Below are 25883 nucleotides of genomic sequence, written 5' to 3'. Positions count from 1 at the left end.
GCAACTCCTGGAAGTTCCTCATGGTTCAAATGGGATTGAAGGGGCTTGAATCACAGTTTGCAGTGGTTCTCGTCAAAATTACAAAAATCCTGTAGGTACTGTGAGTCCCACTCAAGGGTACCGGGGGCAAAACTAGTCATTTTTAGGTCTCCCAAATGTAGGGGAGGCTTGCACACACCTGCAGGAGTATTTCAGCACAATCAGGTCCTGGGTACCAATGTGACTGGCAGAGAGGAAGGGTTTTCTCCAGCAGTAGGTCACACCCAATGATTAGGGGGCAGAGTTTGCTTCTGTCTTGCACTTCCTTTCTTCACCTCATAACTGCAGGACTTTAGAAAGGACTGCTCTCCCAACAGAGTCCAAATTAATTATTCTTCAAGGGTTGAGGTCTAAATATGATTAAAATTTTAGGAGCCGATATCCTAGAGGTGATTGGACAAATGCAAGCCTGTGTTAAGGGTCCAAGCCCTCTTCTTGGACAAAAGCATTGAAGGCCATTTTGATATGCAGCTCTCTGGCCTGAGGCTAGTCCTTTTGTGAATGGTGCACCATGTAATTCCTGTTCCCAGGACAGGTTCCTGTGGAGTGGCTGTCTCACTGGAGAGGGTATAATATTCCATCATAAAGGATCAAGGAGAGGAAACCCCCAGGGCCACAGTCTTGCTGGGAGCAGCAGAGACAGTATGGCTGGGGGATGTTAACACATAACCCTTCCACAGCAGAGCTGGACTCCAAGGGCTGACACATGTGTGATATCTATTTGATGTGGCTTGGACAATTAGGAGAGATACTAGCCACCATACCGTAAACTCAGCTATGGCTTACATTTACAGTTTGACGTACCACCAGGATATTAACTCCCATAGTTATGTGCTATGGGAAGAAGGATCCGTGTCTTAAATGCAGCTCCTGTGCTGCACAGACTTTGCTGTTGCTACAGCTGTCAGGAGGGCACCTGTGAACATGAAGCTGGTCTGTTAGACAGGAGAGCAGGTGCTTAAGATCAGCAGGGGTATCGCCTTTGTCTGCTTACACAGTATCCCATTCATAAAAAACAAATTTGTCCTTGATTCAACCTTACTGCCTCAATGCCTGCGTCCTATAGTTGACCTATAGTAGTTGTGTTGTGTATTTCAGGACAGAATCTCTTTCTATTTCCTCATCCAATTCCTACTTGTCTACAATGCACCTTAATATTTTTTTTAATCAAAACAAATGTTAATACACAGAGTATATTTAGTTGCCTCCTCCCACATATCGGAGAGGTACAGGTTAAAAAGAGTGGCTGCAATTACGCAGCCTTGCCGTACTCCCCTTGTTACCAGGATATCCCTTGTTAAATCTCTGTTGGTATTTAGACTCCCTTGTGTGCTGTTGTTGGAATATAACATTTGGATCATACTTAGCAAGCCTTTATCAATCCCCCATCTTCCTAACTTTTCCCATAGCTGATCTAGATCTATGGTATCGAATGTGGCTGATAAGTCAATGGCTGCTACATATAGGTTTTTTGGCTCTCTGCTTTTGACTTCCGAGAGGCATGCGTGAAGTGTCAATTCACTTTGAATTGTTCGGACGCCCCTTCTAAACCCAGTTTGCAAAGTATACAAGCGCTTTGCTCTATCGCCTATTTGTGTAATTCTTGCAGTATAAGAGAGGCAAACACCTTTTATGTTGTGTCTACTAGGAAGATAGGGCAATAGTTATTTGGTAGCCCTGTAGCTCCTGTTTTATAAATTGGAATTATAATCGCTTTATGTCATGACACTGGACAAAAAACAGTTTTAGCTATATGTTCAAAGAGTGTACACACAATCTCTGCCCATAGGTTGGGATTGCTTTTCATAAGCCTGTTTTTTACACCATCCGGGCCGCTAGCTCTAGAGTTGTTTAATCTGTTGATAACTTCGACTATCTCCTTCTTAACAAAGCATAAATCCCACGATTACTGTTTCCCTATGGGTTCTCCCCTTATTAACACTCTCTCTGTGTTTCCACTAAATTTTGCTTGTAAAAGGTGGACACAGCCCTGTTACTTGAGCAATGGACTGTTATGTATTCCTTCTATTTAAGGTCCACCATATTGCTCTTGAATCCTTCTTTATTAGACTGGACATTATGTCTTGTTTTTTGTATAGATGTTTTTGGGCCTTATGATGTTTTATCCATAGTCTATACTTTTGATTTAGCAATTGAATTGCTATCTGCTTTGCTTCTTCACTTTCTGAAATATTCTTATTTACCAACCTTATCTCTCCTCTCAAACAACATCTTCTCTTGACCACCTCTCTGTCAGAGTTGACCAACTTTTTATCCATACATATTCTATGTATGAGTAGAAGTTCCTGGTTACCTTGCTGCAATTAGTTTTCATAAAGTCTTGTGATTACAAGAAATGACACGCTAGATGCTGTGTCTGAAAGGGTGTTTTTTATTATGCATAGGGTAGACAAATAGTCTAGAGAGTGGTCAGGCGACATGTGTTTGGAACCTTAAGGTTCCTTTTCAAGACATGAAAGGAGTTCTAGGTCTGAGATTGGAAAATTGAAGTTGATAATAAATGACCGTCTGGTTGAAAGTTCAATAATTGCTCATTTTCAAGGCTGTTGCCTGCGCATCCATAGATGAATGCCTGTGAATGTATGGGTACACTTGCTTTCTTCCTTACATTACCCACTTTTACAAGTAGTAATGTGAAGGATTTGGGGGTAGTAAGTCTTCTTCTTTTGCCCACAGGTAAGCCATCCCACCATTTAGACAACCTTATGTTAAGTATTTCTACATTGCTACTGTGCTGTATAAGTCTTCCCTTTGCTCCTTGGATGACTAGATCTATTTTACCCACAGAGTCTGGTTTTTCCCTTGGTGCATCTCTGGCAGGATCAAATGGTCACTTAAGTTATGTTTGACTATTTTCAGATATTTTATTCTTTCAAGTTTAATTTTTGTAGTGAATATATAATCAGTAGTTGAAGATGTCATGAAGAAACCCCAATCTTGACAAAAACTGTGACCATTCTTGCCCACTTTTCGCTCTTCTGGAGGATGTTAATCTTACTTCATCTAGTTCTAACTCGTCTATATCTTCCATAGTTATTATTGTCACCTTGCATTTACAATTAAAATTGCCACCCAGGAAGATGTCAGCCCCAGTCAATTGTTTTCTGTCTCATTCATTATTTCCCCCATGTCTCCACTTACAGGATTGTAATAGATATTAATAATAAGAGTGGACATTTCTTTACCCTCAATAATGTAATTTAGGCCTGTTATTAATATGCCATCATGGCAGGCTTTTACAAATTGAATAGTTCTTAAGCTCCAGGTCCTTATGGCAATGATCAGATATCCCATAGGGTGTCCTTTCAGTCCCTTTTTTGCATTTTTGGTATTAATTACAAACCCATCAAATGCCGTTTTTGTCCGTAAGCATGTTTCTTGCAGGAGGATTAATTCCACATCCTGGAACAACTCATTAAGGTCTGCATGTAGAAACGAGTTATGACCCCTCGTGTTCAAGCTTCCCACTATATAGTCACTTCCTCTAAAAGCCTGGTTGTTTCTTAGAATTTGCAGGCAGAGATTGTTCAAGCCATCCCCACTCTGACTGGGTTTCCTCATGATTGATTTGCCTTCATTGGTCAGAGCCAAATGTACAAACGACTTGAAAGTGAATTCTTCCCATGTCATGTCGTTCTGACTTCTGCCCTTTAGCATAGTAAGCCTCAAAACCATTCAACAATAGCTGTTCCTGACATTTAAATACCATGGTTTCCACCAACCTTGCTGAGAATTGAACCACACATTTCCCGAGAGTGCAATCCAATATGTGGACAAGTTTCAGGTCCGCCAAGGAAATATTTTTTAGAAGTGGCAGTGAGGCTAACAGAGCGAAAATGCTGCGTCTGTTCAGTCGGGTGTTTCGTTCTTCATCAAAGATGACGGGACACATTCTAGGTGACTGAATCAACATTGCTCTGTTCTTCTTTCTTGGATGGTCTGCACCGCCTTTGCCTGGGCATGCCTCTCTCTGTGCTTTCGCCCAATACTTATTCTGACTATTATTTGGAGGATGGATACTATTTGATCTGCATTCAGATTCATCTCTCCTTTGCTCTGGTGGTGCCCTGTCACCCTCGTTTCCATCATACCTAGCCTTTTTGTCCTAGATCTGCCTTGTTTTTTCCTCTCGCCACACTTTTCTTTTATCGCTCCCTTGAGGACTGTGCAATCCGTGTCTTCAGCCCTTGCATTAATACGGGTTCTGACTCTTCCACAATTACCACTTCCTCAGATTCTTTCCTTGTTCTCATATTTGCTGCTCTCCACATTTTCCCAAGGAATTTGCGTGAGCCCCTGTTAGGTGGATTTGATTCCTTTTATCGTTCTTAGATTTCTTTTCTAATGGTATGTTCGCATTGATTTGCTTTGAGCTACACTTATCCCTCAGCTTCATGACCTGAGGCTTTGGCAACAGTATTTCACTTTCAACCCTTGTTTCTTTAAGTCTTTCGCACACTTTCATAGCTGGTTTATCTCCTTGATTATCTGGCACTTTATTTCCGTGGATCGGTGCATCGTGCTTGCTATTTTAAGGTGATTTTTAATATCTATGTGCATGTTTGTATTATTTTTAACATCAACTGCAATAATATCATCGAGCCTTATAAATGATTGCAGTACAATGTTCAGTGCTGCCAACGAGGTCATGTTATTGTCTGATTTATCTTGGTTAAAGGATTCATTGCCATGAAAAGGGAGAGCAGACTGCTCTGCTGTCGGCCTTGATTGAGTCAATTGATCTCTTCACACATACAGTTTTGTCCATGTTATTTTCGAGATCAGAATCGCGTGTAGATGGCACTGCTGTTTGTTGAGTCTTAAAGAGGGTTAGGGGTTAAACCTGGACACTCATTTAGACTTCTGGTGGCTCTTATTTCATTTTCCAAACTCATACATATAAATCAGGGAGGCGCTGGCCTCTAGTTTGGCTAGTACCACCCCTGAGATGTCTGTGACTTCAGCCGCCTCGTTTGCACCCCTGGTAGTCTGCATTGATTGCAGAGGCATGACTGCTTGGCTATATAGCTTAGCCGCTTTAGGCGGAAAGTACTTGGTTACTTTAGATTGGACGTCGATGAATGGAGTTTCAGTGCCTTCACTGGGTCTCTTCTCCCCCTGCTTGGGAGCTGATAGCACTTCAGTTTCAGCACTTCTCAATATCTTTTACTTTTGTTCTTTCCGCTCGTATTAGGGCTGAAAATACCAGTTTGGACCCATAAATCACTAAATGGGGCAAAATAATGGACCGCTCAGCGATCTTAATTTATGGTAGCTTGTCACAGGTCACAAGCCTCCCACCTGACAATGGTACCATGTGTATGACAGCCACACTCTCACCTTCTAGTCTGAATTGTTGGTGCTCTTGCAGACTCTCGTTTTGAGTTAACCAAACCCCCAAAGCCACAAAACACTGCAATGCTCAGGTCGTCACTCTGCTTGCCGCTCTGCTTGACAACCGTGTTTTTAGTGAGCTCCTCCTCCAGTAGCACAGTTACCCGAGCATCAAGCCACACCTATGCCAAGTCATAGGCTGCTTCAGAAACCAGAGTAAATACCACGTTGTTAGCAAGCTCAAAGGCCTTCCAGAAGCCTCTATCACTCACACACCATGTAGATTCACCACACACAGTGTTGCTTATTCACCAGCAACAGGTCAGGTTCGAGCTCCCGGAACTCCCTCACCCCCCTTCTGTGTACAGATAACGATGTCGGTGAGTACAGCAATAATCAATACAGTAGACTTGCTGCACCCAGCACTGATGCCGTTACCTCCCTGCAACAACAATACCTGTGCTGGTTGGGTCAGGGTAAAGCAGTAAAACATTGAGCCTGGATGCCCGCAAGCCAGTCGGCAGTTTCTGGAATTCAACTGCAAACTCCAGGCCCCATACTCCTTCATTAAGCATTCCTTCGCAGCCTGTAGTGGACAAAGCTAGACAGCGCTAGAGGAACGGACCCAGCAACGCACAACAGCGTGCCAAGCTGCTGAATGAATGCACCTTAATTAAATTACTTAATATTTTACAACTTCAAGCGCAGGACCGGGATTTGAACCTGTGCTGCTCTGCAGTGCAACATCACCTGGTACAATCCTAAAACCAAAGTGCAGTCGAGAGATTCAGTCAAACACTGATGGTTGTGGTGTGTTAGGCAAATGAAGGTGGACTATGCTGGGAGGAGGAAGAGATAAGGAACGCTACCACTTATCGGTTTGCTTTTTATGCTCCCATTGGATTAGTCCCATTTGAACTTCTGCAAAGGAGAAAACCCAGTACTCTGGTTTGCCCATTTCGGCTGGGTAGAGCTATGTTTATAGAGCGGGTTGGGAGAGCGTTTTGTGAGAGGAAAGTCTGTAAATTCAAGAGGCGTTTGATAGATTTAAAAGTGCCCAAGAATCTTTGCTCAGAAGCGCAGAGATGGTCGAGATTAGAATACCAAGGTTTTGAGGACCACAGATGGTAGAAGGTATCCTATAGGATGCCATTGCAACAGAGGACGCCTGCTGTTGGAAGAATGGTCAGGTGTGTGTAATTTATTTAGTTGGAGCTCTTATCTCATTGCTGAATGAACTATAAAGCATGAGAGACGGGTGTTATGTGCTATTGTTTTTTTCCCTATTCGCAATAATCCCTTCTCCACCATCCTATCTATCGTGGCAAAGCTGCTGCCAGGCATTCCAGCCCTCGCATGAACATTCCAGGGATGTCAATTGGAAAAAAGCTTAATGGAGGCCCTGCCTAGAACCACAACGGCGTTTTGAACTCATGTGCTGCCTGTGTAACTTGACTGAATTCTGTGATCTGTTTATCTGTGATCTGTTGTGCTCTCCCTGTGAGTACTTTCTGCTTGCGATGCATTTTGAAATGCAGTGTAGATTTTCTTCGTAAGCACTAGGATGTGGTATGATGTGATATAACTCCTGTATGTTGAGGCTTCCTGATTTACAGAATGTGGGAAAATCAAACCCACAGGTGCCTCTCCATCCTTTCAATCCAGAACATGACTGGCTATTGAGTACAGAAGTGTAAGGGCTACACTTCATCTTTAAAGTATTCTTTCCAAAGCTCAAAAAGCATACCCAGACATACCCGCTTTTATCCAAAGTCCACTTTTCCATATATCCCACACTTGAAATGCCTTAGGCAGTATTCACAAATCCTACACTGGAAAGTATTGTGTGATAGTGCCTCATTACACGGATGGCGGTAATGGTTGACGGTCACCGTTAATGGTAACGGTGACCGTTAACCATTACCGCCTTACTACGAGGTCCCTTAGCGGGTTGGTGCTTTAACGCCTGCTTTTTGCAGGCGTTAAAAATCAACCCGCCAAGGGACCTTGGTGCTAATTATGGCACCGCAAAATTGCGGTGCCGTAATTAGCACCTTCCCCATTCCCATTATGCCCTATGGGGCAAAAATGGGAAGGGGGAAGGGCAGTGGTGGAAGGGGGAATTACCGCCCTGCCAACCTTGGAATGGGGCGGTAATTCCCCCTTCCACCAAGGCGGTGCCGGTATTTTACCGGCATGGACCAAGGTGCTAATAGCACCTTGGTCCATGTGCTAATACCGCCATCCGTGTAATGAGGCCCTATGAGTTAAAATGCTGCACTAACAATGTGGCCAATACCACACAATCATAACTCCAGAAAAAGGTGGGGTGGTGACTGACAGGTGAGTCCAATTCAGGGAAAGAAGCAGAGGTGGAGGAACACGGGTAGACCTTCTGTGCAGAAGGTGTACCATCACCCTAAATGTTCAATACTCACCCTGCATAGGTAGGACAGGCACCCAATCACCTCCATCCGCACAGCCATACATACCGCTTCTTCTAAAGCTGGTGATTGTGCTGAATTTGCGGGCTCCAGGGATATTACACAACACCACCACATGCCCATCGACACATCTGTCTCGCCACCACAGAGCCGGAAATCAATGCTGCTAAAGAGAGGCTTTTTACCCTCGTGGACTTCCCTATTGTTCTGGAACATTGGACTGCAGCCACAGTCCACATCTCCAGATAAGGAAGCACAGATTCCACAACCGGAAACATGGATCTGGAAACGAGCTATGTTACTTGGCCTACACTACATTCTCTGCAATCTATTCACCTTCATCCGTTCCCCCTGCCCGCGTCCATTCTCACCTGCATTGGGAATCCACATGCACATGGATGAATGTGGGAAGAAATTAGGAAATCACAATCACTGCATACACAATGCATTTGCAAGGCATCCCGTATTTGCCTGTCACTGACTGCCGTCTCCACTGACATGCAGCATTTCACTCTGTACACGCTCTGATGTCATTGGGCCTCATTACGACCCAGGCGCTAATGGGTTAACGGCGCCGTAAAAGGCTGCGGCGCCGTTAACCTATTTGCGCCTAATTACGAGGTCCCTTTGCGGGACCCGACCTTAACGGCTGGTGTAGACCAGCCGTTAAAGTAGGGACCCGCAAAGGGACCTTGGTGCTAATTACGGTGCCGCAATTTGCGGCACCGTACTTAGCGCCTTCCCCATTCCCATTGAGCCCTATGGGGCAAAAATGGGAATGGGGAAGGGCCATGGAGGAAGGGGGAATTACCGCACCGCCAACCTTGTAATGGGGTGGTAATTCCCCCTTTCTCCATGGCAGAGTCGGTAACTTACAGGCATGGACCATGGTGCTAATAGCACCATGGTCTTCCGCCAGGGTCGTAATGAGACCCATTGCGAATAATGACCACATGTGACCCACAAAACATGCATAGGGAACTTTGCAACACTGCACACATAAGTGCCTATAGAAATATAGGTGAGGCGTTTGGACTTTAAGTTACAGGACCGCCACTCTTCATTACGGGAGCGCCTATTACGAGGTTCCCTTTGCGGGACCCGGAACGGATGGCTGGTAAACCAGGGCTCAATGGGAATGGGGAATGGTTCCTTCAAGGAGGAATTACCGGGTCCTCCAATGTTGGAATGACCCGGTTATTCCTCATTGAACGAACCCGGTATTGGAGCCCGGTATGGAGGCAGCCATGGGGCTAATAGCACCATGGCTACCTCCATACTCGTAATGAGGCCCATCATTTCTTAAGAGATTGACCACTTATATCTGGTCAGATAGCACAGTGAATAGAGTGCAGGGCCAAATGCAGTTTTTCATCCTTCCAAGGTCGATAAATGAGCACCACGCACCGTGGGTAATAATAAGCAGCGCTCAGATGCCTGAGGGTTCGTGGCGCTACATAAATGCAAAATTATTATTATTATCATCTCTCATCAGTGAGAGTGCAGTATAAGGGGACCTTAAGAGGATACGAGTTTTCTGCGCACCCCTGTGCCACAAACAGTAAATCAGCACCCCCTATCAAAATAAGGAGCTCTTCTGTTGAGGTGCATGAACATCACAATGCTCTTAATAACATAACCCATTAAGAGGCATTGGGGGTTCCCAATATGCACCACAATCTTGCAATACTTCCGAACTCTCTCTGCCCACTTGGAGCTCAAGGCTCTGCGATCCAGCCCCCTTGTTAGCTGCAGCAAGATGTATGAATGCGTGCATGTTTGTTTTATATTGTGTGAATCTCGCTCTAAAGCAACAGAGTTCGGTACAACAATGGGATGTACTGATAGAGTACAATAATTAAGGAAAGAACCTGGGTGAGTGGGCACCGCTAATTCTAAGTATTTTAAAAAATGTTTTATTGTTGCACAAAAACCCACCTACCGCAAATAACTTGGCACACAGACTGAGTTTCCACCCGCCAAACACCATCAAGAGCTTCCCGTACAGCCAATTTTTAAGGGTCAAAAAGATTGTACAAGACAAATCAGACTGTGCAAAACACCTAAAATACATGTCAGACAGATTCAAAGCCAAAGGGTATCGGTACCCAGAGATCACGAGCTCCCTTATAAAAGTAAAAAGTATCACCAGGGAAGCTATACTAACCAATGAAAGTGTGAAAATACGCCCACCATTAATCTACATCACTAAGTACTCCACACAGAGTCCCAAAATCAAGAAAATTGGGAAATTGGGAACAAGCATTGGCACTTCTGATCGCAAGACAAAACATTAGGTGCATTATACGAAAACCCACCAGTATTTGCTGATACAAGAAGCAGGAACATCAGAGACATGCAGTAGGAGTGATAGCAACAGACGCCCCAGAAAACCCAAAAAAGTGTGGTACCTTCCCATGTCTGCAATGCACAGACCGTAGTTTTGTACAAAAAGGGAATGAAGTGTTTCATCCCCACTCAGGGAGAAAGATTTACTTGAACGTGCGACAGTAGCAAGATAATATACAGCATTAAATGCCCATGCGGGAACTACTATGTTGGACAATCGACCAGAAAGGCAAATCTCAGGTGAAATGAGCACCATTCAAATGTGCGTACAGAAACAGAAGATCTCCAGTCACTCTGCACTTCCAGGAAGCAAAACATCAGATCCCGCAAAGGAAGTTTCAAATTCTTGAGGTTGTTGAAAACAGACCAGGGGTATGCAATATCACCAAACTTTTAGAACAAAGGGAAACCGATTGGGTAGATCGACTGAACTCTTTGTACCCAGGTGGGATGAACGAAGAGTGTAATTTTTGATGCTTCATTTGAGCGATTACAATGTCAAAATATGTCAAATATTCTTGACTAGATCAAGTTACAAAATGACAATATGCAAGACCATCAAGCTTCCATTGATACCATGAATATCTGTATAATGCTGAGAATACTAACACTGACAATAATTTGTGTTATTCATATACAGTGGGCCTCATCACGAGTTGGGCGGTATCCCAGCTTTTATTAGCGTTAGCGCCCACCCGTCTGGCGGTATTACTGCTGGATCACGGGTTGGGTGCTGTTAGTCCCCGTTCCCCATTGGGTCCATTCGACCCAATGGGGAATTTTTGGTGCATTTACTGCATGGTAATACCACCATTGGTAATTGCACCGAAAATGGCCATTTTTCCGGCGTGTTTACCTGCAGCTTTCAGCTGGGGTAAACACGCCAGACTTGAGATTGGGTGGACCCTTAAATGGGACGGTAACACAGTTACCCCCGCATTTAAAGGCTACCGCCCAACTCGTGATGAGGCCCAAAGAACTGTAATTATCTCGAGACCAGTGCAAATTTAATACAACGTGAACCATTCTATGATATGCCATCAAATACTTGTATGCCATTCGCATGCAGGCTAGATCATATAAGAATAGTGACAACAAATGTGCCTGATTATCGTAATATACCCCGTTGACATATGGCGATAAATGGTAATTATCTGATAATTGATACAAATTCTATCTCATGTGAACCTTTGCATTACATCAACCTCAGTACTGTTGTACCAAATGATGAAGTTGTGGCATAGAACAACACTAGCAACATCAGATGATAATTATCAACACCAACAGCCTAAAAACCATTGTACACCTGTATCCACATTTAAGTGTCATACCATAATATAAACAAAACAGTACTCATGATACCACTTGTGAAGTAAAACCAAGGCAGAATTTTATATCAGCTAATACATGAACCATATACACGCATCACATCATACATAACACGGTATCGATAATTACATATGGCAGCAGCCTGTAACCAATATTGGGCTACAGAGCACCACATAAGAGCGGTTTATATGCACAATTCAATATGGCTGCAACGTGAAACGATTATTAAGGTATAGAGCCCGACACTGGCTCTAAAACCAATCAGAAAATGGCATCTGGCGTGCAATGACATCCTCAGAACAGTTACATCATCGTATTGCGTCCACCTGCACTATTTTCAAAAATAAAGCTGCGATGGCCACAGGGATGTTCTTCCACAGCAATCCACGTGTGCCGGACAGCATTCTAGAAGACACCAAGTAGGTAAGCGACTATTCTAAAAAGATAATCAACTCGTGCAGCTCATACTGCATTAAAAACCAGCTAATACTTGTGATGTCCTTTAAGGTATGCTTCTGACGTCATATTTTAATTTTCACTTAATAGAATAGGGAATTCATATATTATACAATTGACAATAAGATATCTTGCACTCTAGGGGCCTCATTCCGAGTAGGGTGGTAAGGGATAGCGGGCACCTGTAAGGAGACTGGTGCCGGTAATCCCCTACCGCCCTACTACAAGTTCCCTTAGCGGGTCCCTCCTTTAACGCCTGGTCTGACCAGGCGTTATGGACGGGACCCGTTAAGGGAAATGAGAGCCAATAACGGTACCTATGGGGGCTCAAATGGGAATGGGGAATGGTTCTTTCAATGGGGATTTACCAGTCCCGCAAACGTCGGACTACACCGGTAAATCCCCATTGAACGAGACCGGTGCCGGTACTGTTATTGGAGGCAGTCATGGCGCAAATAGTGCTATGACTACCTCCAATCTCAGAATGAGGCCCTACGTCTTGAAAGAAAATCCTAGGTTTCGAAGGCAGACCATAGGATAACAAGCTAAACCCAGCTTGATAGAAATGAAAAGATAAAGCAGAACGAATACACATAAGGACAAAACAGCAGGTAAATCAAGTTTATTATGCCAACATACAGCAAAGATATGAAACAAATAACTGAATTGTATTCAATTACATGGTCTATTTCTTTTTATTTTTGTAGACTTTGGTCCCTGGAGATGGTCCCCTGGACAGAAATGCATTGGACGTTTGAGAGAGCCTGTGTCTTTGAAATAAACACCTGTTTCATGGATAACCCATGATGATTCGGCAAGGTCTGTATAAGGAAACACAGAACTCAACATCGAAACACATGTACAATGCTTGTGACCTACAGATGTTAACTGAATGTAAAAGCCATATGTGAGTTTCTCACACGAGGTCCTTCCAGACTCCTGGGTCATCCCAACCCAGTGACGATTCTCATATAGTGATAGAGTACAACAATATGCATACAATTAGAATTATGCACTATTAAAGAGAGCAACCACAGGGTTACAGGGCAATAATGCAGGATCCAGCCTCAAATTCATTAAGAAGATGTGCAAGGCAAGTGCCCAGAGATCAGGCACAAGACCAAGGAGGTCATTACAAATTTGCCGGTGCTGGTAAGCTTGCCAGTACTGCAGTTCCCGGACCGGCAAACTACGAGTTCTGCTCGCGGGTGCCATTACAGCCGCCAGGTCTGTCCTGGCGGCCGTACCGGCACCCGCGAGCAGAGCATTTCGGATGCATCGGCATCATTCTCAATGGTGCTGGTGCATCCGACCTCCCAATTCCCAAATGGGAATGGGGAGTAATGCATTCCGGCGCTAGCAAATGAGCAATTACCGGGTCCGGCTGGGCAGTAATGACCCGATAATTTCTCATCAGTGGGTGCTGGAAAAAATTGCAGGTTTGGCGGCAGCCTGCCGATTTTACCAGCAAGGCTACCACCAAACTTGTAATCAGGCCCCAAGAGTGTGTGGGTACTGCCTCTTGGACAAAGTTGAGCACACGTTTTATTAGATACTAGAGTTTAGAAATAACAGAATACTTAGGAATATTTAGTGATAGGCCCGAGTCCGGCCAGGAGAGACCATGTAGCTCAGCAAACTAAAAGCCAATTTTTTGTTTAGCATTCAAGGGCACACTGAAAGAGTACAAGTAGGATCTGGCAGTCGAACCACATGGATGGAGGTACATGTGGTTCAGAAGTGGGTTATATCTGTGGGAATGTACTAATGCTTAGTTATTTTTTTATTATTATTTTATTAGCATATCGGTTCAAGTGAAACTTTTTAGCTGTTACAGATCGAACAATCGTAATAGTTAACAAAACAAAACAGTTGATGACAACAGAGTGTTGAACTTAAATAAGTATAAACACGTATGACTTAAGCCAATTTAAGGATAACAATTCAGAGACAATCAAGTAGCGGCTTCATTTCCTGCATCAAAGATTCGAATAATGGTTGTGACCAATTCCAACAAGGCAAATGTCAGTGAAAGCCTGTTCCCTTGCACCAGTAATTGCCAAATGTCCCCATTTGTTAGAGTCCGATTTTCAACAAAAAATGTCCCCATTAAGTGGGCTCTAATGTGGTCGACAGCCGGACAGCTCATGATCAAATGGTGCTGGGATTCTGCTTTGTAGCTGCACAGTCTGCAGGGATAGTCTCTGAGTTCTTTGCTTTCCTAACTTCAAGCAGCTCCCTTGTTGGCAGCAAGTTGAAACACAGTCTTAGAAATTAATTCCGTAGGCTGTCCGAGGGTAACTTTCTCAAATACGGTAGGATTGGTCCTCGCCTGCTAGGGGTGGCGCAGTACTTCCCATAGAGTTTCGAGGTAGACAGTGGGCGTCATTATGAGTGCGTCGGTAAGGGGTTAACAGCACCGGTAAGGATGCCGGTGCCATTAACCCCTTACCGCTGCATTCCGAGGTCCCTTAGCGGGTACCACTAAGGCCGGCTGGTTTTACCAGCTGCCCTTAGCGGGAGCCGCTAAGGGACCAGGGAGCTAATAACGGGCCCACTATTTGTGGGCCCGTTATTAGCTCCTTCCCCATTCCCATTGAGCCCTATGGGGGCTCAAATGGGAATGGGGAAGGGTTTTCAGAATGGCGATTTACCGGGTCCTCCAAGGTTGGAATGACCCGGTAAGTCCCCATACTGAGAACCCAGACCCGGTATGCGATAAGGAGGTAGCCATGGTGCTAATAGCGCCATGGCTACCTCCAACCTTGTAATGAGGCCCATTGACTCCAAGGTGTCGATCCAGTCCTTGTCATAAAGTCTACGTTTTACGTAGTCTGGATTTTCCTTGAGCAGGTTCTCTGTAGCGCCAATCGAGGCTAATATTCCTTTACATTTATCGCTCCATTCTACCAGTATCTGTTCCCTTTTAGCCTGGAGTGCTTGTCCAAGTTAGGTGAATACGCCTTCCGATGGCAGCAGTAGGCATTTTTGATAGAAGGATAGAGTCTTCCAGACATTTACTGTAAGTAACGAAGTAAGACCCAATTCTTTTTGGATCACTGCTATTGGTGTGCAACTTGGCAAAGCAAGAACATATCTCCGGAACATATCCTCCAGTACTTGCCACATCTTCCAGCTCAGTTGAATTGACGCTTCTGCCCCGTAAGTTAAGATGGGGATTACTTTCATATGGTAAAATGTAATTACTGGGACGAGTGAACATTTACAATATTGGACTTTCATAAGTTTTGCCTGTGGTAATAAAATCTTCACCCTTCCTACTTAAATCAGCTTCTCTAGGTACGTCAGTGGAGCTGTCACTTATTGATATACCAAGGTATGTCATTTGAGTGATCTCTGGGATTTTTGCTCCATTTATGAACCAGCCGTTGGACTTTGCAGCTTTCTCCAGCAATTTACCGAATGTTAACACAGCAGATCTTGATGTGTTTATCCGGAGATCGTTGGTGGGTGGATAGATAGGCAGCCAGGGCCTCTAATTGGCGCTGAAGACCAATAGGCATTTCGTCCAATATCACTACATCATCCGCGTATAGTAGTCACTTACTGGTGTTCTGGGTATGGATGGTGGAAAACACCTGATCCCTTTGAATGCCTCTTCCATATCGGATGTGCATAAGTTAAAGATCGCTGGAGCAAGGCAACAACCTTGTTTAAGGACGATTTTTGTCTTAATGGTATCTGTCAAGTCACTCAGTTTATTCAGCCTTATTTGAATAGATGTGCCAGAGTGAAGTGCCTCTATAGTTTCTTGCAGATCAGTGGGGCATCCTCGGGCTCTTAGCATAGACCATAGGATCTTTCTGTTCACTGAATCAAAGGCTTGTGACAGGTCTACTGAAGCCAAGTAGAGCTTTTTGCTGCTCTTCTGTGTAGTTCTCGATTTCAGGAAGTTGATCAGGAACAAGTTCACGGCGGTACCAGTGCCTTTTTCAAATCCTGCCTGCCATCGATCGCGATGGTTTGCTTCACTGCTCCAAGCAACAAGGCGTTTCAGGATCAAAGCAGCAAAGATTTTGTCAATAACGTCTAAGGGGGCGAGGGCCCTATAATTTGAAGGAAGTCACCTCTCGCCCTTCTTGAAGACCTGGACGACGATTGAGGTGGTCCAAGAGGCTGGTATTCTTTTCCTGAGCTTAACTAATTTCAGCAAGTCGTACATGTAAGATGCCCATTCTTCCGGGTTTTTCTTGAGCGTCATATTAGTCATCCCATCTGGGTCAGCAGCTCTCGAATTGTTAGAGTGTTTAATTAAGTCTACGATGTCTTCCCTCTCAGTTTCAAAAAACCATTTTTGAAGGTTAGGATCTTGGTCATTTGCATGGTTCTCTAACGGCCCAGAAAAGAGCTCAGTGAAGTGTACTATCCACTCTCCAGCTGGAATTGAATTTGTTGGTGTACACTGCTGAGGAGCATCCATTGAATTGAAGATTTGAGCATCTCCCCAGAGTTTTTTGTGGTGACATGCTTCAGCATACGTTCTGCATCTTGTTGGCTTAATATATATCTATGTTGTTTCAGCCAATTTTTGCAGGTTAACTTGCCTTTGTTGACAGCGTCTTGGGTTAGTAGTGATGGCTGTTTCTTGTGGGCTCTTATTAGGCAATTCAGGTCTTTATTCCTCACAGAAACTACTGAGTCAAAGTTTATTCCACCCGTAGCTGTCCTTTCTTTGTATATGGAAAAATATCTGGGATAGTTTATATTGACATGTTTTGGAGGGCCACCCTGGACTGTTGTCAGAGCAATGAAGTTTTCGCATGACAATCTCAGTCTGTTCCTTCCAGGTGGAATTTCATGGCTTATCTGCCTCATCACCTGCCCTTTGGTCACCTCATACGTGATTCGCATCTTCAGAATATTATGATCATTGAGATTGGTGTGAATGACCGCCATGTCCATTGAGTTTGCATGCAGGTTGTCTGAAAGAAGAAAAAAAAACAATATCTGAGTGTCCACTGCACCATTTATTAATGAGATGTTTCTTAAAGTAATTTCCCTTCTCTACATCAGACCTTGCAGTTCAGCTTCTTGCGAGTTAGGTGTTGGGCACTCTATGAGTGTTACGACATTGTTAAAGCAGTGGATGTTAAGTCGCTGCACAATATGATATTCACATTTGGCCTAGTGGTCCTGGCATGACCAATCTCCTCCATGATCTGTTGGGCGAAGTTATTTGATGTTGTTGCTTTGATGTTCTAATACAAATTACATAGTAGTATGGACCCTACAGTATTATCCTCAGGACTGTCGCTTTCCAGTAGCATGATTTGGATTAGGGGGGAAATGTTCCTTACGCATGTAGCTCTCAGCCCACTGGAATTGTTTAGAAGTATAAGGAGTCCAGCCATGGGTCTTCCCTTCAACCCTTTTATTGCCGGATTTAAAAAGGTATCAAACTCCTCGAGAAGTGGCGTGTCTCTTAGCCAGGTCTCCTGAAGGCAAACCACATTGATTTCTTCAAATTGCACTGATCCTTCACCGAGCAAATGCTTAAAGCCTCTCGTGTTCCAGCTGCCCAGCGTGATATCTCACTGGGAGGCCTTCGTTCCAGGCTTTCGGTGTTATGACTGAGATGCTAAAGCACCAGCTAACCAATGCCATCCTTCGTCGTCCTCGTCCGCCCGTTTACCTTTTTGGGGGCAACTTTTGCCCAAAGCCAGGTTGGAATTATCTATCATAATTTTTAACTTGTTGGTTTGCAACCACCCGTCTTCACACGATTGACCACTTGTGATTTGATTTCTTGAGGTGGATTTGTGCCCTGTGTTGTTAACTTTACTCTGTGAAGAACTTCCGAGGGTCTACAAGTTAGGATTTCAACTTCTTTGTTTCCCCTCAGTTCAGAGTGTGCTACTTCCTTTAGGGAGAAACCCATAGAGTTTAATTGAAGGGCGTCTTTCTCCAGGAGTTGCTTAATTTTGGCTGAAGAAAAGTGAATGACCACCTTGTCTTTTCTTGATCCCTCAGGAAAGTCAAACAAGTGAATATCCTTGGAATGAATAGTCATGAGCGAACTTATGCTGTGGAAAAGTCTTAGGACATTCGCCCTATTAAGAATAAGATTATCATGTATGTGTAGTATTCTTTCCAAAAGCATACAAGTTGTGTCATCTCCTCTTGCTTCTATGACTCTTTTCATTGGGTTTAATTTGGCCGGCTTATCTTGTCTAGTGTCCCTTGGCAAGGACTCTTTGTCTGACCAGTTAGCCTGCTCGTTGAGGGCCCTGCTTCTTCGTTCTAGTGTCCTGAAGCCCCCCTTCAATGGCCTTGGTGAATTGATCCACTTATCTGCCTGGAAGATCTTATCACTATGGACCCGGGACCGTACCCTTGTCCTAGCAGGTGACCTTAAGGTCGAAATCCATGGCGATGTCCTCTCGTCCAAATCATCGTTTTCTATCTGCCACTCTTCAGTATTTTTTTTATCTAATGTGTAACTGGTCGGGACGCTGTGGCTGTGGTTTGATCTCAAGGTAGCCAAGCAATCTGCCAGTGAGGTCTGTGTCAGAGGAACTTCGTCCCATTCTTCAGAATAGGTAGAAAGGTTCATCAGGTCCTCTGTACCACTTTCTGTTTCCTTTTGTGGTATTTCGTCGTGTGTCCCTAGTTAGGGTGATACCTTAAGGGCCAGGGAAGGGCTCTGTTGTTGTGATCCAATGGAGGTTAACTACTAGTATCCTCACTAGCAGACTGTTCACCCTTGAAGAAACGTGTCAGCTGAACACTAGACCGTAGACAGTAAAACCTTTTCCCCAAGAACGCGGCTTGCAAGATAATAAAACAGCTGACAGGCCAGGGGCTTGAATAAAAATTCAGGAGGAGCAACAGAGCTAAGGAAGAAAACAAACAAAGATCACAGGTTCAGTGCATGTATAGCACAACAGCAAGCAACCCAGCCGCACTGCCTTCTTTCTCTCACTCTTACCTGCGGTGTAAGGTGAGCAAGCAAGAAACCTACTGGAGTGCTGGAAATGGGTGTTGGTGTCCAGTGAACAAATCCGAGTGTTCCAAGAAGAAATGTCCCGTACAGAACGAGGGTGCAACTATTGTCCAAAGTACTGTGCAATCCACACCAAATGAGTCCCAAGGAAATCCTCCTAAAAGCAGCATAGTGTCCCAAGAAAGTGCAATCCACCTAAATGTGTCCAAAAGTAATCCCCATGTGCAGCAAAGCGTCCCAATAGCAATCCTTAGTTTTTGTGATGAGGAGTGACCAGCAGCAGAGCGTTCAGAAGTCACTCAGAGGAAACATGTGAGGAGGATCAATCAGGATCAGAATGTTTAGGGAAAGGAAGAGTTACTATGGTTCCCAGGAAACACTACGCAGTGGCCATATACAGAAACAGAAAAAGATATGAGTATACCAGCCTGCAGCGTCAAAATCAAAAATGGGTAAACAATCCAAGTCACGCTGAGCAGAAGCAAGGTCAGGAGGAAAGCGAGGGGTTCGGTAACCAAGAAAACAGTCTGGGAAGGAACCAGGTATCAGAATCAGGTAAGGGTAATCCATGAGCGTAGTCGGAAATGTGGTCCGGGTTCAGAATACCAGTATAACCAGGCAAGATACAAGATGTGACTTAACGTGATACAACACAACAGTTAAGGAGCACCAGAGTTGTGCACCTCTATCGTACTTATAGGTACATTACGCGGCATACCAGGAATATGAAAAGTGCATCACGTGAGAATCACATGCCCTTACTTGCGCCGAGGATGCCGGGAATTGTAGTCTAGTAGATGGCGGTGATGTAACAGCCGCCACGGCAGTCGCCATGGTTTCTTGTAAACAAGTCATTTTGCGGGCAAAGCGACATGGGGCATGACAGTACACCCCTGCAAAGAAAGCCCACCCCGACTACCACTGAGGTGTCCAGACCAAAACAGACGCAGAAGGCGAGGAGCATGCAAATTCGCATGTCCTCTCCTCAGGACCATACCCTTTCCAATCCACTACATAGAAACGCCTGCCACGGCGAAGGCGAGTGTCGAGGATAGCACTAACCTCATACTCGTCTTCACCCTGCACCGAGATCAGGGCAGGGGTGGCAGGGAGACGGCTACCCAGTACACAGGGGTGAAGTAAAGAAACATGGAAAACCGGGTGAAGGCGCCACCGAATTGGAATGTCCAACGGGACAGCAATGGGATTAAGACATTGGGTAATAAGGTAGGGACCCACATAACAAGGAAGTAGCTTCCTTTTCCCATGGATAGACAAATGCTTTGCGGAAAGCCAGACGCGGTCACCACACTAGTAAGAGGGAGCCGGAGCCCTATGTTTGTCTGCCTGATGCTTGGCCCGAGACTGGGCATCCAACAGATGCTGTGTAACGGACAGGTGAACATATACCAGGGAGTCCCAAATAGATTTAGCAGCGGGGACCTGATCCAACGAAGGAAGGACAGGTGGAAGAATCTGTGGATGTTGGCCATACAAAGCATAAAAAGGAGAACAGCCCACAGAGGAATGCTTCGAGTTGTTATATACATATTCCGCAGCCCCTAGGATGGACAGCCAGTTCGCCTGATGTTGTAGACACAAACAACGGAGAAACTGTTCATTTGTTGCATTGGTGCATTCAGTCTGTCCGTCGGTCTGGGGATGGTAAGCTGCAGAAAGACGTGCATCAGTACCCAGAGAAGTGGTCAAGGCTCGCCAACAACGTGAAGTGAATTGCGAACCATGGTCCGATATCATCACTGTGGGAAGACCAAAAAACCAGACTATGTGTTCAAAAAACAATGCTGCTCATCTGGTGGCAGATGGTACGCCGGGACATGGGATAAAATGTGCCATCTTCATAAATGCATCCACCACTACAAGAATGGCCGACATGTTTTTTTACCACAGGTAACTCTACCACAAAGTCCATGGTAACCGTGTGCCATGGACGCGGAGGCAAAGGCATTTTCATCAAGAGGCCCACTGGTTTACCTGACTGTTTTTTACATTGCACACAGGTACCGTATCTAGAGACGTGCTGATTAACGTCATTTTTCATACCCGACCACAAGCACCACCGGTGTAATAGATCATAGGTTTTGGCTTGACCGGGATGCGCAGCTAGGCGTGAGTTATGGGACCATTCCAGAGCCATATTCCTAGAAAGAGTATCAGGTAAGTACAATAGACCTTGCACATAGGGAAGACCAGAAACGAGCGTAGCACCTAGGCTAACGAGAAAGGAAGCCTGGTCTGTAGCCCATTGTCTAAGCCAGTCCAGGAGAGAGGATGAAACTGAGCAGACACAAATGACTGATCCAGAAGGCAGAATGGACAGACAGATCTTGGGCGTGTCCAGATCAACGCCGATACGGGACAAGGCATCAACTTTCCCATGCAATAGACCAGGCCGATAGGTGACTTTGAAATCGAACAACGTAAAGAACCAGTACCATCGTATTTGCCGGGCATTAGTGCATTTGGCATGAGACAGTGCCTGCAGATTACGGTGGTCTGTATAGACCACAACCAGATGCCGGGCGCCCAAAAGATGATGGGCCTCATTACGACCCGGGCGGTAAGGGATTAAAGGTACCGGTAAGGGCACCGTTACCAGTAATCCCTTACCGCCCTACTACGAGTTCCCTTTGCGGGTCCTCCCTTAACGCCTGGTTTTACCAGGCGTTAAGGACAGGACCCGCAAAGGGACCGTAGAGCTAATAACGGTACCATAATTTGCGGTACCGTTATTAGCGCCTTCCCCATTCCCATTGAGCCCTATGGGGGCTCAAATGGGAATGGGGTAGGGCCCTGGTGAATGGGGAATTACCGCCCCCGCCAACCTTGGAATGGGGCGGTAATAGCTCCATTCACCAGGGCGGAGTCAGAAAGGGTTTGGAGGCAGCCATGGCACTAATAGCGCCATGGTTACCTCCAAACTCGTAATGACCCCAATGTCTCCATTCTTTGAAGGCGGCTCTGATGGCCAATAACTCTCTCTCCATGATAGTGTAATTGCTTTCAGGCTGTGATAGGGACCAGGAGTAATAAGCCACAGGATGCAGACGCTGTGTGGTAGGACATATTTGAGAGAGAATAGCTCCAACAGCAATAGCCGAAGCATCAGCTTCCACGATTAAAGGCAGAGCAGGATAAGGGTGCTGTAGGACAGGAGCAGAAGTAAAGGCCTCCTTTAACGCCTGAAAAGCTGCCTTTGTTTGGTGATCCCAATGAAATGGGACTGAAGGGCTAGTAAGGCGGGTAAGGGGGGGGGGCAACAATATTAGAAAACAAGGCAATAAAACACCTGTAAAAGTTCAAGAAGCTCAGAAATGATTAGAGTGCCTTTACAGAGGTGGGAGCAGGCCAATCCAAAACCACTCAAACCTTGGAGGAACACATATGCACCCCATCAGCGGAAATGCAAAACCCCAGAAATTCAACTGAGGAGGCGTGAAAAATGCATTTCTCTAATTTGGCGAACAAGGAGTGTTCCCGAAGGTGTTCCAAGACAGATCCACATGTTGCACCTGGGTGTGCAACGTATCCAAGAAGATCAGAATATCATCCAGGTATATCACCACAAAACAGTCCAACATATCTCGAAAGATGTCATTAACGAAATGTTGAAAAGTAGCCGGGGAATTGCAAACCCCAAAGGGCACGATGCAATACTCGTAAAGACCAAATTTGGTCTTAGAAGCGGTTTTCCGCGCATCACCCGCTGAACCCGCACAAGGTTATATGCACCCCCCAAATCGAGCTTGGTAAAAATGGTGGAGGAAGACAATGGGCCTCATTATTACCCGGGCGGGACGGGGTTAACGGCGCAGGTAAAGGTGCCGGCGCAGTCAACCCCGTCCCACCTGATTAGGAGGTCGCCTTGCGGGACCCGGTCTGCACGTCGGGTTTTACCACAAAGGAAGAGTGGGTCCCGCGAGGGAAGGAGGGAGCAAACAACGGTCCGCTTGTAATCGGCCCGTTGTTTGCTCCCTCGCCCATTCCCAAGGGAATGTTCTGTTCTGAGGAGTTCTGAGGAGAACCGATGGTTTGATGCACCCAGTCAATGACAGGAATATGGAGTCTCAACCATGATAAGCCTATTATGATCCCAAGTTGGGGAGTTGATATGAGATCGAAAATGATCCATTCGGTATGTCCTTCCGGCGTGGACATAAGAACAGGACCGGTATGTTCTGTAACTTGTCCTGATACTAGGCTCGATCCATCCACTGCCTGGACCTCTTCAGGCATGGCTTTCAGAAATGTTGGTAGCCCGTGGTGTTTGGCCATATAATTACTGCTAGCACCAGAATCTAACATGACTGGACAGGAAAAGGACACATTGGCTGAGACAGAAAAACACATGAACAAATACATGTGTGAAGACATGAAGGATCCCTCCAAACCATCCATAGACAGACTCATCGCCTCGGTTCGGTTGAAAGACGAGTCATGGCGTTTCCCACTGGTTTAGCAGGTCTCCTGGGGCATACCTGAATGTAGTGACCTGGCTGACCACAATAAAAACATAAGTTGTTGGCCAATCGCCTCTCCCTTTCTGCCTTGGTCAACGGGCCTCGCATGTCTCCAATTTGCATTGGCTCAGAATCTCCTGACGGAGAGGAAGAGGGTAGCTCAGGCCTGGAAGAACGTAAGTCAGGAACTCAACGTTCCCCTCGTCGTTGCCGTAGCCGGGCATCCACCTGTAGCACCTGGTCCATTAACTTAGGATTCACCGAATGGATGGAAGGCACGACTGATAGGGCGTCCTTTAATTCTTCAGATAACCCTTTATAGAAGACTGCAGCTTTTTTCTGTTCAGGCCAGGTTGTCTCGGCTGCCAATTGGTTAAACCGGGCAAGATAAGGCAGGAGTTCCTGTTTGCCCTGAGATATGGCAAAGAACTCCAAGTCGGAAGCCTGGGCTTTATACCAGGAATAAAAAACAGAATTCATAGCCCGGATCAGAGTATCAAAATCGTACAAGGCCGGATCATCGTCGTCCAACAAGGGGTTAGCCCAGGCTGCTGCTCTCCCTCTTAGGTGGGACAGGACAAAAGATGCTTTTGTAGTGGCGTCAGGAAAGGCTAATGGGCGACAAAGTAAGTGAAGACGGCATTGATTGATAAAGTCCCATAGGTCTTGGGGTCTCCTGAGAAACGCTCTGGAGGGGCCAATGTAAAAGGCCCTGGAAGAACAACGGGTGCAGGAGCGGGAGGTTGTGCAACAGGAGGGGGTGCGGCCGCAGCGTCCCCAAACTCATTGTCATGGGGTAGAGGCTGTTCAAAGCTCTGTAACACATCAATGTGTTGATTAAGCGTTGCATGGGCAGAAGCCGTATCTGTGCGCAAGGCAGCAAAAGCCTGCATAAGTGCAGCCATAGGATCCGCACCCGGGTCCATATTGATAGTCAATGTAAGGCTCCTTAATCTGCTGTGATCCAATGGAGGTTAACTACTAGTATCCTCACTAGCAGACTGTTCACCCTTGAAATAACGTGTCAGCTGAACAGTGGGCAGTAGACAGTAAAACCTTTTACCCAAGAGCGCAGCTTGCAGGATAATAAAACAGCTGACAGGCCAGAGGCTTGAATAAAAAGTCAGGAGCAGAAACAGAGCTAAGGAAGAAAACAAACAAAGATCACAGGTTCACTGCATGTATAGCACAACAGCAAGCAGCCCAGCCGCACCGCCCTCTTTCTCCCACTCTTACCTGCGGTGTAAGGTGATCAAGCAAGAAACCTACTGGAGCGCTGGAAATGGGTGCTGGTGTCCAGTGAACGAACCTGAGTGTTCCAAGAAGAAATATCTCGTACAGCTAACCTGGATAGAACGAGGGCGCATCTATTGACCAAAGTACTGTGTAATCCACACCAAATGAGTCCCAAGGAAATCCTCCTAAAAGCAGCAGAGCGTCCCAAGAAAGTGCAATCCACCTAAATGTGTCCCCCCTGTGCAGCAAAGCGTCCCAATAGCAATCCTTCGTTTTTGTGATGAGGAGTGACCAGCAGCAGAGCGTCCAGAAGTCACTCAGAGGAAAAATCAATCAGGATCAGAATGTTTAGGGAAAGGGAGAGTTACTATGGTTCCCAGAAAACACTACGCAGCGGCCGTACACAGAAACAGAAAAAGATATGGGTATACCAGCCCATGGCGTCGGAATCAAAAATGTGTAAACAATCCAAGTTGTGCTGAGCAGAAGCGAGGTCAGTCGGAAAGCGATGGGTTCGGTAACCAAGAAAACAGTCCGCGAAGGAACCAGGTGTCAGAATCAGGTAAGGGTAATCCGTGAGCGTAGTCGGAAATGATGTCCGGGTTCACCAGCATAACAAGGCAAGATACAAGATGCGACTTAAAGTGATACAAGACAACAGTTAAGGAGCACCAGAGTCGCGCACCTCTATCATACTCATAGGTACATTACTCTGCATACCAGGAATACAAAAAGTGCATCACATGAGAATCACGTGACCTTACTTGCGCCGAGGATGCCGGGAATTGTAGTCTAGTAGATGGCGGCGATATAACAGCCGCCACGGCAGTCGCCATGGTTTCTTGTAAACAAGTTGTTTTGCGGGCAAAGCGACACGGGGCATGACAGCTGTAATCAAGGAGTGAGGTTCCAAAGAGTAGTAGGGGAATGCTCTTTCTGAGCGGCAGCCGCAACAAAACTGATTTTACACTTGGTGATCAAAGGGCAGTAGCCCCGTAGTCTCCACACTCTGCTTTCCTATATAGTCACACTAAGGTTAAAGTACATCCAAGGGTGCCAGCCAGGTGAAAAGGCTAAGTATATGACTCATAGCACCACAGTGCCACCCTCCGTTTTCCCCCCTTTGTTCCTTCTTCCTTAGTTTGAGCAAAGCAGCTGTAAAATGTAGAGGTTAGAGTTCCCTCACCCTCTGCCCGCATGCCTGACTGCACGACTGCGGTCCACTTTCAC

Source organism: Ambystoma mexicanum, chromosome 3p (assembly GCF_040938575.1).
Source record: "Ambystoma mexicanum isolate Mex_15411 chromosome 3p, UKY_AmexF1_1, whole genome shotgun sequence".
Taxonomy (NCBI): Eukaryota; Metazoa; Chordata; class Amphibia; order Caudata; family Ambystomatidae; genus Ambystoma; species Ambystoma mexicanum.
This window is presented reverse-complemented; position numbering follows the sequence as displayed.